General features: G+C 42.6%; 1 long non-coding RNA gene across 1 annotated transcript in view; it reads right to left on the bottom strand.

Annotated features, from left to right (window-relative positions):
• Positions 1–6,520: 6,520 nt before the first annotated feature.
• The window catches only part of LOC120405539, a 95,374-nt gene continuing 89,908 nt past the window's right edge, over positions 6,521–11,986 (bottom strand). The window contains exon 3 of the long non-coding RNA XR_005598651.1: positions 6,521–6,593. This is a non-coding gene — a long non-coding RNA (uncharacterized LOC120405539). The remainder of the gene's footprint in view (positions 6,594–11,986) is intronic.

Below are 11,986 nucleotides of genomic sequence, written 5' to 3'. Positions count from 1 at the left end.
GGCACCCACTCCGTTACTGAGTTGGCAAGTGGAAATATTTCAGCAAGTGACACCACAAGTAGAGATGGGTCCAAACGACAATCCAGGCTCTGAACATCTCGGAGCCTGGCATTAGTCCCGATATGGATTCAGAGTTTGCAGGCTGGACATTTCCCTAGTTGCCATGAATTGCTCTGTCACAGCATAGTAACTCTAGGTTGGGAACAAGCAGCAACCTCAGTAGACAAATTCTTCAGGAACAAAGGCCGTGATTTTAAAAACTCAGTATCTAAAGTTACTCCTTGATCCCGCCTTAAGCATTTAAATAAATGGCCTGATTTTCAAATCTTCTAAGAACCCAGCAGCTCCCACTGAAGTAAAGGGGAGCTGCTGGGTGTCAATACTTGTGAAAGTCAGACCACTTTATGTAGGATCTTGAATATAAGCTTATGAGGAAGACTGGTCAAAAACTTCCCACCAAACATTTTTTCAACAAAATATGTTTTTTGATTAATCAACTTTTTGTAGGGAAAAAAAATCTGTTTTTTTATGGAAAAAATATTTTCATCCAAAAACTGTTTTTGTTTTTTTCATTTTTCAGGGGGGAAAAATCATTTTTAAGTTACCCAACACATGAAGAATTTCAAAGAAAACAATTTGATGATTTTTTTCTTTAAAGTTTTATTAGGGAGGGGCAGAGATTAATTTCCTGAACACCTCTACTTATAAGCCTAATTTTAGATCCTTATTTTTTAATATCTTGGCCAAAGTTCTTGTACCTATGTCGATGTAACTTATCAATAATTAAATCTGGGGAAGAAAAACAGAAAAATATCTGATAGAGAAATTGAATGTTCTTAGGCTAAACAGAAGGTTTTTCAGAGTTTTCCAGATGGTATCAGCAGTTCTTTAAACTTTTGCTGTAAGCGATAGAATTTCTTATACAATTCCCCTCTGTAAACTAAAATTTAAAAAAGGCTAAAATGCTAACTACATGCAAAAAAAAAACCCTTTTAAAAGGAATTTTAGTTGTGTTTATTACTTGTCAGCAGACAGTGAATTATTTGGCCAATAATGGACATATTCAGATGAATAAATAGCTACACAGACATTCTACCTAGCCCCTTTTGTCCTCCATTGTGGTACTGATCTGACAATGCTGTAAGCCCGAACTGTTTCTTATCCTGAGACCTAAGAGGGCAGTGCTCTACATAATATATCAGTGAGCCAGCCAGTTCCACTGCCCAAAGGCAAGTGCTGTAGCTAATAATTACAGCCAACCCCCTGCAATTTAGCAGATGAAGGAAAAATCTGCATTTTCTATCCCCAGCTCTAACCCATACTTGGCAAACTGGGTCAGGAGAGAGGTTTTGCATATGTTACTCTAAGCAATGAACACCCGTCTACCCCCCACCACACACGGGTGCACACAGACTCCCAACCCACCGTGCGATTTAAAGCTGTAATTCTATCCCTGCTCACCCGGAGTCTGCAATAATGCCGAAAAGACGCCCATTCCCACTAAAACACAGTGGAAATACCCTTTCTAAACTCACCCCCCAACTGAATCATTTGCCACATGAATAACTATTCAAGGACCTAACAAACCAGGATTGTGGCAAAGACATACAGAAATGAGCAGTTGGCATAATTATGTATTTATTCTTCCCAGAGCGGTTGCACATAAGGACCACAAACGAGCATCAGGACCTCCCTCCCCCCACACCAGACGCACACCCCCTGCCCCGGCAAGCTTACAATTTAGGAGACAACTCAAAATCAAAAAGGACCGATGCTAATTTTTGCTCGGGACTTTATCTCAAGGAAGAGCAAGAACACAGAATTAATGCCTGCAGTGATTTAAAGATTTCCTGGAACAAATAGTTAGGGGCTGTGCCTTCAAGAGGGGGCGCGAGTTGAAGGTGGCGTTAAGCCACCATTGCACCGTGCCTCAATTCTTGCATACAATGAGGGCAGCCAGGTGCTTCTAACCTATGGCCGCCCACACAGCCATCCTGGGTTGTCCTTGGGCCGCGGCAGGCGGGCGTGGCCAGGAACTGACAGAGCAGCCTGTGCTACAGGGACTCATTACTCTTGGCCTGCCCCCTGCAGGCGGGGTTGTGATGAGGCCGCGTAGGGCAGTCTACGGCCACCCTGTGAGGAGGCAATTCTCCCCGCCATTCGCATGCTATTGACAGCCTCTTTGCAGCCCCACAGAGGCCTGCAGCAGCAAAGAGAATCTCACCCCTTTTTTATCCAGACTTGGCTAATGAATTCTGGAAGCTTAATCAATCAGTTCTCCTTGCCCACCCCTGGACATGTGCCCACCTCTTTGGCTTGAGGGGATGGGGGACCTCTCCGCACTGCACTGATTTATAACAAGCTCTGAGGATGGGTTTCTCCGGCTTTCTAGAGAATTCTCTGGCTTGTCTGCCTTCACTGGAGCAGCATCCGCTTACATCTGCTTGACTGCCGTATCTCAGCTCCAAGTGCGGCTGCGTGCTGCAAACCCTTGCTCTGTGCTTAATGTGGTCCCCCTGAAGCCTGGCCCCATGCCCACTAGGGAGGGCATTTCAAGGCAGATCCCTATTAGCTTATTTTGATGTTTTTATCTTTCCGTGATTGGGAACCATTCTCTACAGCCAAAACAGACACTTCTCTGCAGGCGCCGAGTGAATTTTTAGCTGTCCTCTGAGGAGGAAGCTTCAATAAAACATTAGGCCACTACCAAAGCTGACAGGCTTGAGTGATGTAACATCTCATGCGGTTCGTGCATTTCTCTGTACGTTTACACTCGTGTGAACATTAGCTTGGCTGCGCTGTATTGCTTTAAGTGAAGGCTTGCACGCAAACATGGCCTCCCTGAAAGTTACCTCAGGCTAAAGCACTTCCATCATCGACCAAATGAAGCATTATACTAGGTCTCTGGTGGGTAACTCGGCCTGTGATTGGGCTGTGGCTCATGTTTTATTAATAGTGTGAGATTGTCCTTTTTATTTCCAGCCTCCCGCAGCAGGTGAGCTTGTCATATTCGCTAAGAAAGAACCAGAGTAGATTGCCAGGAACTTGCGTGGATTGTTTCCACGGTTCCTAATTTCTGTTGAGAGGCACGCAATATAAACAAAGTTTTGCTTAACTGCTGGAACATTTGTCAACGATTTGAGACACCCAAACCTCCACTTTGGCGCTAGGAAAACATTGCAGAGGTTTTTTTTTCCCCCTCCGTTAACCCTGTGAGTGCTGACCTTAATTTCCTCTGGCGGTAAAATAAACGAAAACCACAGGCTCGCTGTGCAATGTAACTGGCTGACAGCAGATTCGCAGAGAGAATTCCTTTCCCCTTGGAGCAAGAAGGAGAGGGAGGTGGGGTGGGCAGGAACGCTGTCTGTCCCCTACTCCAGTTTACCCACCCCCTTCCAAAAGCTGAAATAACTAAAAGCTCCGGAGTCATTACGGGAGTGGAGAGAAATTAATCAAATTAAGTCCGTTTATTTTTATGTTCATATTGAAGTCTCATGGGATTCTTCTATTCACTGGGCCAATTCCTCCATCAGTATGGACTAGGCAATCCCTTGCTGAAAGGAAGGAAGGACGATTGATTGATGAAATGTTGCAAAGCTCCTGGGGTAATAACACTACGTCTCCAAGCACAATAGCAGCACTCGGTAAGGTCTCTAGGCAAGAGAGCTCTAGCCTCAGTTTGAACAGCCTAAGTGGGCCCCATATATTGGTGCTGCAATATAAATGTCAAATTCTCAGCATCATTATCTCCCAGGAATTTGTCCATTTGACCTTTACAAATATTTTTGCAAAGGGGGAAAAGTTACCGTTGGGTGGGCATGGCTGGTGGAGTGATCATCGCGCTGCGGCTGAGATAAGCTTGGTGCAACTTGGCTGGGGGAGAAGGGCAGGCAAAGTGGACGGGTACCACCTTTTTGCCCACCCCATCCTAGATTCTGTGGCTGGCCGGGAAGTGGGTTGACGCTTATGTAAACCAGACACGTCCTGTTCTGGGGACTGCAGGAAAAGGTGGCATGGAGCCATTCTGCAGGTTTTGTGCCACCTGGGGAGTCCTCCTGCGCAGAAAGGGTTCCTGGGAGGCTGGCTTGCTGGTTTTCCTGCCCTTTTCCTTCGACGGAGCTAATAAAAAGGGGCCACAGTGGAACCCCAAATTGGAGCCTGTAGTTATAGGGCAGTGAGGAACTGGCTGGATCCCTGGACTGTTCATTTCCAGACTTCTTAACAATTGGGTCATTTGGGGTTGTTGCTGGTGGAGGGTTTTTTTAATGTGTAGAATTTTTGTCTAGTGGTGTGGGATATCCACTGGACTCCATTGGAACACACTTTCCACCTTCACGCTTGTTTCAACAAAGTTTTTGTTTGAGGGAATTTCCCTGTGTTTTTATTCAACCAAGCTGATGTATGAGGGCAGCAGCAGGAGGAAGGGAACCCCTGCCCCACCAGGTCTCATGAAGACCCCCTCCAGCAGACGTTAGAAGGTCCATGGGAGATGTAGCCTTGTGAGAGAGTTACGTCAGGGTGCAATGTGGAAGTAGCTGACAATATGGGGAGGGGGAGAGGGCCCCTTTGACCACCTTGAAAACTTGAAGGACATGATTCTTCTCCCATTCAAGTCAATGACAAAATTCCCCTTTACTTCAATAGCGGAGGATTGGACCCTAAGTGCCTAAGAGACTTAAATCCAGAAAATACAAAGTGCTGAAAGTTTTACATGTGGGTAAAACTTATTCCTTTCCTGTCCCCCTCTATACCTCATCACCTTCCATGACTATCCTTTGGAATGTTTATAACTAGAATAAATGAATCTCCAGTAAATGTACAGTGGGAAATAATCATGTGATGACCCCATGAGGCTGGAGTGGTTAAGCTCAGAGAACTTCTCCACCTCTAACTTGCACAGTTCTGTTGTTCTGCTATGCCATGCTTAATGTCTGTCCACTCCTGGAGATTCAGGACTGGTCAGTGAAGAAAAGGCCAGGCACAGAGAGGTAACATTGGGAATAAGCCATAGGGAGGGTCTTATTGAAACCATGGCACCTAAAGAGGTATGGAGTAAGGGAAGGATGAGGCGCCATCAAAGAAGAAGTGTTAGGAATGGCCAGCAAGGTAGAAAAAAACAGGGATACTATAGTGTTATGGAAGCCTAGAGTAGGGTGGAACCAGGGGAGGAGAGAGCTAGCCTTGAGGCACTGGGGAGATTGAGAAGAACAGGAAGGGGCAGTTATAGTTAGGAGAAGGTCATTAGAGACCTTAGAGCCATGGAATGGAGAGGGAAGCGGGTAGGAGAAAGATGGTGGAAGGAAAATCTAGGTGGTGGGGTAGCCAGAATACCAGACTTGGAGACAATTGGAGGAGTAAGCTGCAGTAGCAGTTGGAAACGTTTCTAGGATAGAGGACCCAAGGCACATAGTCTTTGGCCTGCAGAAATGAGCTGGGAAGATGGTAGGAGGACAGAAAGAGTTAACAATTAAAAATGAGGAGGAAAAAGAGCCGACAGGGGGAACATGGTAGCTGGGGCAGGTTTAGTGGTTAGCCGCAGATAACAAAGGAAGGCCACAATTTGGCATAGTCCTGTGACCTTCTCCAGAGTTGGTCTGCAGGACAGGCAAGCGTCTGGTATGAAGGGTGGGCAGGGCATGGACTGGGTGAAGCACCTTGAAAAAATAAGAAAGACATGTAGGTGTGATTGACACTTGAGTGAGGGGAGGAGGCAGTGGCGCTGAGGAGATAGGAGGGAGGAGGTGAGGTGGTGGGAGACGAGGCAGAGGAACTCATGGGGTGAGAAGAGGGAAGAGGATGGAAAGTAATAAGGGACATGGAGAACAGATGGACAAGGTGAAGTAGTGAAGTGATTAGGAGGGCAGGAGGCTGAAAACAGGGTGATAGCTGCCCTGCAAAGTGAGATGTGCTTCAGGGTAACGTATTGGTGGTAGTGACCAAGGATTCAAAGGTGAGGATGGGGGAAGGGAGTCTTAGGAGAACAGACCAGTGCTGCAGAAGCAGGATGAGGTCACTGTGCTGACTGCTTCCCTGAGGCTGTGCAAACAGGCCACTGGGAGGCATAGGCGCCAGCTTTCCCCGGTGCCGATGGATGCTCCCGGCCCCGACCAGTAAAAACAGTAAAACATTTGCTCAAGTGTTTTTTATTCATCTTTCCATAAACCTTTTCTGCATCAATTTAATCAGGCAGAAGATTAGTTTATCATTTGACTTTTTTTTATTTTTACCATTGTCAAGCTGTCTTGCAGTGGCTCAGGAGCATGAGTACCAACATCAGAGCAGAGAGCTAAGGAGCAGAGCACAAACCCTAAATTGGTTGTGAGTCCTGCACTTAGATTTCACCAGCCAAATATCAAATGTGAACTCCCCAGTCACTGTAACAGCCCGAACATGGAGGCACAGACAGTCGCCCTGGGTATTCTGATCTGTCTCACCATCCAGGTGAGCCTGCCTTTGTGATAGATGGTCCCTTCCAACACAGACCAGCAATATTCAGGTTACTGCCAATCCCAAAGGTCCAGCCACTTATCCCAGGTGAGTTGCTCCTTCGATCTCACACCAAAGACAACACTTGTAGCCAATCCTGTAATAAACTATATACAGATTTATTAATGGGAAAAGGAAACAAGAGTGTTATTTACAAGCTTAAAGCAGGTAAACATATATACACAAATGACTTACAATCTTAAGTTTCAGAAGGTAATAGAAGCTTCTATAATAAACTAGCTCTACACGTCCGTTAGGGCTAACCCAGGCTAAACAGCTGGGGATCTCTTGCTTATGCCTAGAAAACCCTGCCCTCCAGAGTCCACGTAGCACAGAGATACAGTTCCTTTTGATTAGGAGTTTTTATTCCCTTCCCCCCTTGTGCTTTGAGCTGCAAAATTAGCTGACGAGAGACATTCACTTGCATGACTCATCTTCATGGGGCTGGGTGTGGGGGGAGACCAATCAACAAAATTTTTGTCCCCTTTCATGTTTCACAATAGTTTGTCTGGTGTTGACGGGCCTTCCTTGTTGGCCAGGACATAACTCCTTCTGTTGGAGATCAGCACTTTATGCTAGTTAATGTCTCTCTTCTGTCTGGTGATTTTACACAGTCCCAGAGGCTTAAGACAAATGCTTAAATATTACCTTACAGTATGGGATGCAGATGTTATAAGTCAGATTAATGCAGGCAGCAACATACAAGCATGCAATAAAGGCTAGCATATTTGCATAATTCTAATACCTATTTTTAACAATACTAACACACAGGTGAGCAGACTGATTCCAGCTCTATTTGTCAGTGTTCCACTGAGGCCTGGGCACCTTGGCATGGCCTGGCATCTGGTCAGCCATAGTTCCTGGTATTTTAGGAAATAGCTTATTTCAAGTGATAGAAAAAAAAAGGACAATCAGTTATTTATTAAGTTTTATGTCACAATTCGGGAAAATTGGCCTTAATTTACTTTTGCTATTAGAGACTTCATCAAAGGAACGAAAGAGCAGTTTGTCAGCACTTTCCCTGGTGCCGTTAAGTAAAAATAGCAAAGCCTTAGAGCACTATCAAGTGGCTTTTTCTATTTGAAAAAGCCGGCACGGAAAAATATTAATTGGATTTCTAATTATATTGATATATCCAGAGCATTTCCAAGAGCTATCAGCCTGTTAGTTAATGTGTGCTCTTTACTGCCAGCCTCTGAGAAGAGAGACATTTCCCAAAGAGTGCTGCCCAGCCAATGGGAATGGAAGACAGTCAAAGGCTAGTGGGGTGAAAAAAGGTGCTGCAATGAGAGAATTGAAAAACATAACTTATTTTGTTTACAAACCTTCTATTAAATAAATGTCTCAATAGCAAGGTGTGCAGAATACACCAAAGAATCAATCTTTGATAGCCAATGGCACTAACATTGCTGTTGCATATTCCTGTATAGTGGTAATCCCTGTTGGACTGATCATGTGCTTAAAATTAGGCTTTCAGAATCAGGGCCGTAGTTGGGCAACAATAATTACACTGCAGAAGAAACTGAAGGGCCTGAGATCAACACCAGGGGTTAGTTGTGTTTCCAGCAATTTGTAAATCATTTTTAGAATTCCCCCCCACCCCGCCACATCTTAAAGCCCTTTGGAAGAATTATTCTTCCTTCCTCTGATTTCAGTTATGGTATTGTTGTGTGGAAGCAGTTTTTCAAGTAACAAAATGTTGGTTCTAATCAGATTTGCGGCTATAGCTTAAGACTGAGTAAGAACTACACGATTCAGGAGGCACTGAAAAGGGCTGCTTAAACCGTTATGAAAAATGAGTGTCTGAACAAATAGAGGCCCTGATCCATTGAAATCTACGGGAGTCTTTCAGCTGCTTTGAATCAGGCCCAACATATCATATAGGCAAATAGTTATAAAATATGTATCCTGCTTCGTTTCTCTGTGAGTGGGTGTGGAGGGCAAGGATCACTTGACTACTCATTTAACACAAGCAAATCTTTTTCGAGTTTTCATGCGAACAATTCTAATAAATAGAGCAGGCATTGCACATAAAATGCCTGGATGTTACCCTGCAAATTGTTTTCATGCAGACATTCATAACCACAACTTTCTTTAATATGCAATCCCCTTGTACATGTCTTTGGTGAAGAAATACAGTAAATACTGTAGTGTGTGTGTGTGTGTGTGTGTGTGTGTGAATAAGGTAGGGCATATGTGCAGTTTTTTTGTAATTAGCTTTCTATTAAATTTAGAACAATAATAATGCATGTTTCCATGATATATATAAACTTAATTTACCACAAATATTCTATTTTCAGAATGAAAGATTGACAGTATGTGGGCAGATAAGGCATTCATTTTTGTCATTTGTTTTGTGAAAAACAAAAATAACATTGAGCATTCTAGTTTGGGTAAGAAAAGGTTAAAAAGTAACAGACTGTGGTATAATTACCAAATTACGACATCTAATTTGTAGGTTTCACTTGCTAATTATGTGTGATACATGGGTGGCTAAGGGTGAATATCAAGCCAAAGAATCCATCCTTTTGTCTTTGTAAATTTGTTTTGATTTGTAGGAGGAACAGAGAAGTAACTGGTTTCACCACATCAAATTGCATCTTCCTCTTCCAATTGCCAGAGTAAATAAAAAGGAAATCTACATTGCTGTTTTTTTTTATATTCAGTAAAGCCAAGAAAGAAAGGAAGGAAGGAAAGGATGCAATTGAATGATGCTCTGTACACTCCTGTAGTTTAAAATTTGCATGAGCAATAGCCTCACTGCCCTGAGTCTTCTCAGTGATTGTTTTTTAAAAAAAACCCAATATTTGAAAGACTATTCTTAAAATCGGTACAAAAGCCTCAGTGTTTACAGTCCTGGGTTTTCAAGCACTGTGATCAGTATCGGTTTCCCCTGGTAGTTGTAAGATCAGATCATACACCAATACCAACTGTATCTTTCAAGACAATCACTTTATACTCTTCCCTGCTTTGTAAATTACTTCAAATGTTATCTAGTCAATATTAAGCATGATTATTTACCCTGTCAAAATGGATGCTTTTTAATTAATTTTGAAGCTCTGAAAATAGATTCTGCTTCCCGTTTGATAGGTGGTGTTAACATTCTGTCAGCAATTGAAGTTCTGGGGACTGTAGGAAAATGTAAATGTACACACAGCAGAAGGTTGCAGAAAAACAAAGCTTCTGAACTAGATTGTAAGAGAAGGAAGGAGGATCAGAACGACCTACATTTTGCCCTTGCAAGTAGAAAACCAGATCATCAAATGAAAGACAAGTAAATAATTAGTTTATGCCTGCTTACTTTAAAAGCCAATATGTTTATGTTAATAGCAAAATCAAACTACTCCTTCATGAACTTTCTTGAAAACCTTCTGAGTTTCAAGGTTATAAGTGTAGCTGTCTTTTTATAACAAATTGTTTATCTGAGGAACAGATAAATTTGAAACTATATTTCCAAACAATAATTTGTCTGATAATGGATTGAATTTATCACTAGTATTTGCTGATTTTTAGGAAGTATTAATTTTACTGATTTTGCAAAAGTAAATGTTTTGGGTTTTAGATCAGTAGGGTTTCCCCTTCTTGAATTAATTGCCGTTTTTATTTAAAAAATCTGAGATATATTTGCATTCAAATTTAAATCCTGAAAATATGGTCTCAGCACTTCTCTGGGAGTTACAATATACAGTAAAGTCCCAAATCCAAATGGTGGTATCCTGTACCTCGCATGCTAGTGAAGTCCCATTGAAATCAATAAGACTTTACATGGGTGCAAGGAGTGAGGTTAATGAATCTTGATGCAAGATCCTGCCCTAAAATGGTTATATATTTCATTTGTGAATTAAATTTCATATTAAACCTAGATCAACTTTTAAAATAAAAAAAGTGTATTTACTAATATTCACTTAGTTAATATAAAAACAACCCTACAAAAATATATGTAAGGAGATGTGCTCAGATTAAAATGAGATGGAACAGTTCCTATGGAAGATTGGAAACCGAATACATTTTGAGTCTTAGACTCCAAGGTCCCAAAGTAAAATAAAGGTCAATATCGTGTTTGTAGTATGGGCCTGATTCATTTATTCTTAATCACATTAATCCTTACTTATGTGAATAGGCCAACTGACCTCAATGGAACTAATCGTGTGTGTTAATATAATCATTATCATGCAAATAAGGATTACAGGTATGTATACCTTGTAAATTGGTCTTTGTATCAAATATTGAAATGCAGGTGGAAGGATTGAAACTATAATTAAAAGAACATTTTAGCTTTAAGTTATTCAAAACAGCCCTTACTTGAGAAAGTTGTATCTCTCGTGCAAAATGTAATAGAGGTATAATTTTAAGGCGCATGCCGAAAATTTCATTCTGAGAGGGAAGAAGGAGTCTAAATGAAAATAGCTTGGCTTCACTAAATAGGCAAATTTAGAGTTATAAGCATTATATCATAATTGCATATATAATAGATAGAGCCCTAGCAAATTCACGGCTGTGAAAAACATGTCACAGACCGTGAAATGTGGTCTCTTCCACCCTGCTACCCCTCCCTTCCCCTCAGTGAAATCTGGTCTTTTGCATGCTTTTACCCTATTACTATACAGATTTCACTTCTTAAATTGAGGGTCCCGACCCAAAAGGGAGTTGTGTGGGGGAGTCACTGTATTGCCACCCTTACTTCTCCACTGCCTTCAGAGCTGGGCGGCCAGAGAGCAGCATCTGTTGGCCAGGCACCCAGCTCTGAAGGCAGCGTCCCACCAGCAGCAGCACAGAAGTATGGGTGGCAATGCCATCCCATGCCATCCTTCCTTCTGCGCTGCCGCTGGCAGTGGCTCTGCCTTCAGAGCTGGGCTCCTGGCCAGCAGCTGCCACTCTCTAGCTGCCCAGCTCTGAAGGCAGTGCCGTCGCCAACAGCAGCGCAGAAGTAAGGGTGGCAGTACTGCAACCCCCCTTCAATGACCCCCCCACAACTCCTTTTTGGGTCAGGACCCCTACAATTACAACACCATGACATTTTAGATGTAAATAGACTGAAATCATGAAATTTACAATTTTTAAAATCCCATGACTGTGAAATTGACCAAAATGGACTGTGAATTTGGTAGGGCCCTAATATATCTTGGTTTTGCTTTATTTTCTCTTTTTGCTGGGTTATGAAAACTAGAAGTGTCTTATGTCAGTTCTGTATAACGCCGCACCAAGTATGTGAATATGCCGTGGGGGGCTACCTTTTACAGGGAAGTCATGCAACAAGCTATATTATTGAAGAGGAATAAAAAGCACAGCTCAACAGCCATTGCATCTCTGCATTCTAAAAGAACAAGTGCCATGGCAGTAGCCTTCTGGATTTTTTTAATTTTCATTTGAGGAAAGCAGATTTCCAGTATGTGAATTCCCCTTATTAAACCCTCCCACCATTCCCCTACTGGCTGTGCCATCGGCTCACCGCAGAGCGAGTGGATGGTACATGTCCCCATCTACCTTATTCAAATCTTTA

The sequence above is a fragment of the Mauremys reevesii genome, linkage group 5 (genome assembly GCF_016161935.1).
Source record: "Mauremys reevesii isolate NIE-2019 linkage group 5, ASM1616193v1, whole genome shotgun sequence".
Lineage (NCBI taxonomy): Eukaryota > Metazoa > Chordata > Testudines > Geoemydidae > Mauremys > Mauremys reevesii.
The sequence above is the reverse complement of the archived record's forward strand: the minus strand, read 5'-3'. Positions and strand labels throughout refer to the sequence as shown.